Here is a 6,720-nt window from a genome sequence, read left to right as displayed (position 1 = left end):
AAATTGAACTCAATTCTAACGAAGTCCATTCTTCATTCAAAAGGGACCAATTTGCCAGCAAGCAGGCTTCAAATCCATAACTAGGTCTGCCAATAGGAAGGTGGATCCTTCACAATCTATAGTGAAAACACAGGTGCCTGACAAGCAACGAGTTATATTTAAGCCCCAAGATTCGTCAGCCCCAAATGATGTGGGGGTCCATTGGCCTGACATACAAAACACTCCTTGGACTCACATAACCACAAGCTTTCTTATAGTAATACTTATCAAAATGTTTGGGGTTTCTAAATATTTTCCATAGCCATGATATTTAAATGTATCACTGAATGTGTCACTGCTGCCACAGGTCCTGCTCTGCTTCATGACCATCTTCTCTCAACTGGCACTTTGTCATAAGCAATCTAATAACCATCTTCTCTCCAGTGGCACTTTTTTCATAAGAAATCTAAGTTGGTGTTCAAACTTGACGTGGATAAATATTTTTCAGGCTAGTTAGTCTATATATATAAGGTCTGTTTCTCACTTTTTCCTATTAGAGATCAGAATCCTTAATGATTGCATCTCTGTATTTTTTGCTGGGAATGGGCAGCATTTCTGTTGACAAGCTGTAACTTAAATTAGAAACATCTATTTTTCTATAAAAAACTTTTTTTCTGTAACTTGAATTAGAAACATCTATTTTTTATAAAAACATTTTTTCTGTAACTTAAATTAGAAACATCTATTTTCTATAATAACAGGGTTTTGAACGGGCAACATTCACATAAAGAGTACCTTGACAGTAAACCCTATCACAAATTGTTCTATGCCCTGTAAGCTTCTATAACAATATTTTAAAATGAGGCATAACATAAAATGTGGTCTACTGATGATATGTTCAACTTTGACACCTGCACACTCTAAGCTCCATTCACGGCCCATTGCTGTTAAGGCCAATTAATAAAACAGATCTGGCTGCCACTAGAATATTCTAATCTTCTCTACTATTCCGATATGATGTACTGATCCCAAAAAAATAATTACACCATTCAGTGGTGCGAAGCAAGTAAAAAAATATGATTTTAGGAAGAACAAAATAAGCCCTGGATCCTTTTTGTTTTCACTACTATTTTAATATAAAGTATTACATTTGTAATACAATATTACAATTATGCCTCTGAGTGATGCCAAGCAGTTAATATGCATGAATGACAGATGAAAGTGAGAACATAAATGTAAATAATGCCAGATTAATTTAAACAGACATAAAATATTTGGTTAATAATCAAGACGGGTGTTGATTCAGAAGAAACTTGTTCAAAGCCTTCAGCAGAAAGCCCGAAAACAGCCATTTACATTCCGGACTTTGAAATGCAAAAGCCCAAAGATGGAATTTCATTGCCATGCAATTTGTATTTCAGTCGGTTGTCGATTGACGAAGCTACCTTCCTTTTGAAATGGATTCATAACACCTCCGTTAGAAAATAGTTGGTTTATAACATCATGCATTCCCTGTAACTTGTGCAGTGCTAAATTTCTCTATATTTGAGTTTCCCCACAATGTATAAAGCTGTACAGTGCAACGGTTTTGAGTTCATACAAATGTAGAAACCCAAAATAAAAGCCTTAATGAAACTTCTTGGGCCGTTTTGTACAAAATCATCAACTGTCGACTCCTAAATAACAATGAATTTCATAGAATGGGGTCACTTTGCTTGAAGAATTTCCTTGAAATAAGGTTTCCATCTTAATCAATACCAAAATACCACATGATTCTGCAAACCAAAAATAATAATGGAAACATTACTTACAAAACGAGTGGGTGACAAAAGCAAATATTCATATTATCTCTAATAACTATATTCATGCATGAAGCCCAACAAGATTCTGTTGCAGCTAGGTAAATTTGATTTGTTTGTAATTTAAGGGATCTTGTTGTCAATGTTGTTGGGTTTGGCTAGTTTTGTATCAGGAGGGCCCAGTTTGAATATTTTTAGGTTAAGTGTATTACTCTACACTGATCAGTTTACTGGATATGTCATCACAAAAGTAAAAAAACCTCCGTTAAATTTCATGCAAGGTTTTCTTTGGAAAAAAAAATAGACTTGTTTAAAATTTTGCAATTACTGTATTATAATCCAAACTGACCTGTATGCTTTCAGCATTAAACACAACTGGTTCCACTTATAACCCAAGCCAAGCCACTAGGTTACCCTTTCCACTCTCATGAGATATTATTGTGCAGGTATGGAATTCCACAGCCATATGGTATGTGTACCTGTACTGTTCTAACTACCCTATATTTGTACCAATAGAAGCAAGGTCTATACTAGAGAACTTCCGGCGATAACTGGGATATCTAACTCGATAGGGATAAGCCTAAACGGATTTTAAACACATTCATAAAAAAAATTGTAAACAAGATATCTGCATAAAAATTATTTACACAAGATTGGATCCTGCTGAGCAATTAGACACTAAGATTCTGTCCACCCAGCATGCATGGGAAAGAGGTCTTAAAAATACCCTTACTCAAAACTTTCTCGACAACTCTAGAGCAAATTGGTATTTTCATGTTATGTATAAAAAGTAAGGTAAATAAACATAGTCATGAACACAATATAGTTGCAATTACACCCACACAAACAATATCATGAAATACTTTGGGAAACTAACAGAATTCCGTTAGTCTTTGGTCAAAACCCTGGCCGAGCCAACCCAGGAGCCCACACTTGCTCAATCCTTGGCCATTGTAAGGGGCAAGGGTTGAGCATCTGTCGGATCCTCAGCCGGCTTGGCCAAGGATTAATAAAATTTTGTTTGTTGGGTTTTCCCCAAGGTTGGGGTTTTCCCAGGGTGTTTTTTGGTGTTGTTCATATTGTGTGATTACTTCAATATTGTGTTCATGAACACCTGCTCTGATACCTTTGAGAGCAATTGTTAGGATCATAGAACATCGAGAGAAGTGGTGGTGTCTAAAGACATAGTTGATGTGTTCCCAATAACTACTAGGACAAGTTAATATGGAGCTGTTTAACCTTTAAATAAATTACATTAAAGATATATACCATGGGCAAAACTATGGGTGGTTGTATGGAGCCTAAAAACCACCAATAACTTGACCAAATCAAATTCACCTGAACCACCCCAACATTTCATATGTTCCAATAACCCTTAAAAACTGTGAAATCAGAATCCTTGCCTGGCCAGCAGAGCATGGGCAGACAGCGTAGTTATGATAAGTCAAACCCAGGGTTTCATGCTCACTGTGATCTACCCCACCGGTATGGTGATGAGTTATGACGGATGAAAACATCTGTAAGCTTTAAGTGATTTTAATGGAATAAATACCTCTCAAGCTGGACAATCCAATTTTTTTACCTAACCTTTGTAAACATCATTTTTAAGCGGCTTTTTTATATATATATATAAGGAAAAAAGACAAACAGACTTACCTCCCTATAAAACCATTGCCGAATTAACCATCACTATCACCGTGCAGAATGGAAAACCCTCACTGCTTCCGGACTCGGGAGTCGGGGCATGAGCGAACTGTCAAATGAGCCATCAATATACTATAGCTGATCTGAGACGCATACCTGATGTGAAATAAACCCCCAATAACAGCCACATGGTTCCTGCAGAATTTTCTTAATTAATAGTTCAAGCATATAAATTGTCACTTTCAACCACTTGTTTCCTTATTGTCGGCACACCCCTACTATCGAATATACCGGAAACATGATGTATCAATAACAGGGCATACTATCGAGTATACCGGAAACATGCTGTATCAATAACAGGGCACTATGTTCCTGATGCTAGTCACAATATATGGTTAAATGCACCAGGAAACCACTGTATGAATAATCAGGCATTTAGATCCTGGTCTGGGATCCAAAATTATTGTCAAGTGAACCATCAATATGCCGAATGAATAAATGTCACTGAAACCCTTCTCAATTCTCTTGAAGGGCATTTAATTCGTGCAGAAATTGTTGCTTTCAAGCAAATTTTTCACATATTTATAACTAAATTCTGCAGGATTTGACTCATCAGAATGAGACTCACAGGACCCAGATCGAGTTATATTTAACACACCCCTGTGACATCCGCAAATGCATCCTGTAGAGGATTGCTGAGCACGCTTTGAGGATGAGACCATGAATCCTGAAAATGATCTCCTGAGGCCTTTTAAAGGATAAACCAAAAGCTTCCTCACTTCACCAACTCTCATCCGCCATGAATTTCTCTTCTTTTGAGCGTGGTTGCAACTTGGTCCTTCTTCTGTATGAGCCTCTTTCACTTGCTCTTTGTTTTTCAGCTTGCGAGAGGATCCTGAGTATTTTAATCTAGCCGGTCGCGACCGATGAAACCCACTCAACCTATATCTGCTGCTGTTTTGATCGCTCGCCATTGTTTCTATTCACAGAGGTCTATGAAAAGTCCTGTATAAATATCTATGGCAGACGGTATGGAGTTGAAGACTGGCTTTTTGCTACGGAATATTCCAAGACCTAGTTAATTCATAGACAGAACTATATACAATATCATAAATTATAATGTTGAATTTATCACCACACCGCCTGATAAAACAAAACTGAAAATATTATATAAAATTCATTAAAACCATGAATAAACAAACAAACAAATAGATCAAATTTGATGACAGTTAATCTCAGACTTGAATAGATAATCTTGCGGCCAGGCTGTGCACACGTGCCCCAGTTTAACAAAAAATAAAGGATTGGAAAGATGTTTCCATTTTACCCACATTTTGCTCTCACTATCTATAAAGAATTGAGATATTTAATTGAATTAAATATATATATATATATATATATAATTAAAGATTATTTAAAATATTATAAATTCATAAAAGACTTTATATTTATAATATGGTGTATACTATCTATCAAATAATTTGACACAAATAATAAATTTTAACAATTTTGTGTATTAATAAATTATAAATTTTAACAATCATGTGTATTAATAAATTATAGGTTTAAAAGGAGTTTAGAAATTACTAAAAGAAAATTATTGTAAAATGGTTGTTTGGTAGTGTGTATTCCTTCCAAGGAATCATAATTCTCAAGTAGACAAAATCCTTTCTTTGAGAATTGATTTGAAATCTTGTTGTGCTCTCTCAATACTAATATTAGTATTGAAGACTTACAAAAATTGATTAGATATTCCATTTAATCATTGTGTTAGTAAAAAGAGAGAATTATTTTGTACTTGAGGGCTTCTTTTCATCCAATTAATGACCATACATGAGTCACCCATGACATTAATAACATCAATCTCTTTGTCCAAAACATATTTTAGTAAGTAGAATAAGGCCTTGAATTTCCCTCCGTTATTTTTTCCTCTCCCTATATTAACTTTTAACCAAATTACCTGTGTCTATGGAAGATATAGAATGAAGTCAATCCCACAAATAGAATCACCATCACCATGCTAAAGATTTGGCCACTTGTATTCGTGATAGATTTCTATGTGGTTTAGCCTCTGAAATAAATTTATAATATGTAAGTAAAGCGTCAACATGGTCATCTACTTAAGCAAGCATTATTTTCTTCAAACAAACTAAATTTTATAGTCATCCATATTCCCCACAAAATTAGAATTGGGATTGCCTTTGAGCACTTTAGATCATGCTAAGTAAACCAAACATCAAGACATGTATCGATGGATTCACATTTCCAAAGGTTTTGGATACTCAAAAGCTCTTTGACCTCAACTCAAACATTCTAAGAAAAATTACAATGCAAGAACAATTGTAAATGTTTTCTTCACTACGCCTGCAAAGTAAACAAGCACTTGGACTTGCTATATTTCTTTTCTAGAGTGTTTCACATGTTAAAACTTTATTGTTCAATATGAGCCACATAAATAATGTATACCTAGTAGGGACGTAACTTTTCAAAGTTTCATCCACCACCATTTGTTATCACCTCGTATTAGTCCAAAAAGAGCTGAGTATCCAAGGTTAAGGGTATAATTGTCCCCTACTCCATTCAGAGCCCAAATTAATTCATTTGGGAAAATTCTCAATCTTATATGTCCCTTGTTGAGTTCTCCTAAAAAGTGATCCTAAGTCTAGGACAAATCTTCCCCTAGACCAAGATCGAATGCCTTTCACGAGCCTTGCAAGCACAAGGATGTGCCATCTAGGTTGTCAATCAAATTAAGTGCACACTTACCCGGTAGTGGTAGGTGTCAAGGAGGAATATGTCTCTACCACACCCCATTATTGCATCTACCCCCACTCTTACTTGTTATCCATCTCCCACTTTCCATGTCAAGTAAGTGCCTACGGTTATAAAGCTCAGTGTCATTAACTTCAACTAGTTGGACACATTCACTATATTCTTTTGTTCCTTTCTAATCTAGATCAATGTATTTTTGTATAAGAATCCTTTTTCCATGGGCTCTCCTTTAAGATCACATTCTATAATAATTTTTTAGTTCAAACTTTACCCAATAAATGTATGTTCTTAAATTCCTAACCCCCTAACGATTTTGGAGATGCAATCCTCTACTACTTAACTAGATGATTCATTTTGTACCCATTGCTCCCTTGCCAAGAATTTTTTATGCTTTTCAAGAATACCTTTGGATATATTAGCTAGTGTGTGTCAGTGTACTAGAATAGCTTCTAGCACTGACTTTATCAGAACTAATCTATCTCCACTAAAGAGGTACCTATCACACCAAAGGCAAAGATGTTTTTCA

The 6,720-nt window shown here is 35.3% G+C and overlaps 1 long non-coding RNA gene across 1 annotated transcript; it reads right to left on the bottom strand.

Moving 5' to 3' along the window:
• Positions 1–1,201: 1,201 nt before the first annotated feature.
• LOC149207626 (uncharacterized) lies at positions 1,202–4,551 on the bottom strand. Its single transcript, XR_016252695.1, has 2 exons — positions 3,435–4,551; positions 1,202–1,754 (listed from the first exon to the last, which is right to left on the bottom strand). It is a non-coding gene; the product is annotated as an uncharacterized LOC149207626 (long non-coding RNA).
• Positions 4,552–6,720: the final 2,169 nt, after the last annotated feature.

This window comes from Pinus tabuliformis, chromosome 1_2 (assembly GCF_031772625.1).
Source record: "Pinus tabuliformis cultivar Carrire ecotype Pingquan chromosome 1_2, CPIR1, whole genome shotgun sequence".
In the NCBI taxonomy this organism is placed as follows: domain Eukaryota; kingdom Viridiplantae; phylum Streptophyta; class Pinopsida; order Pinales; family Pinaceae; genus Pinus; species Pinus tabuliformis.
Note: the sequence above shows the minus strand (reverse complement) of the source record. Positions and strands in the feature narration are given on the sequence as shown.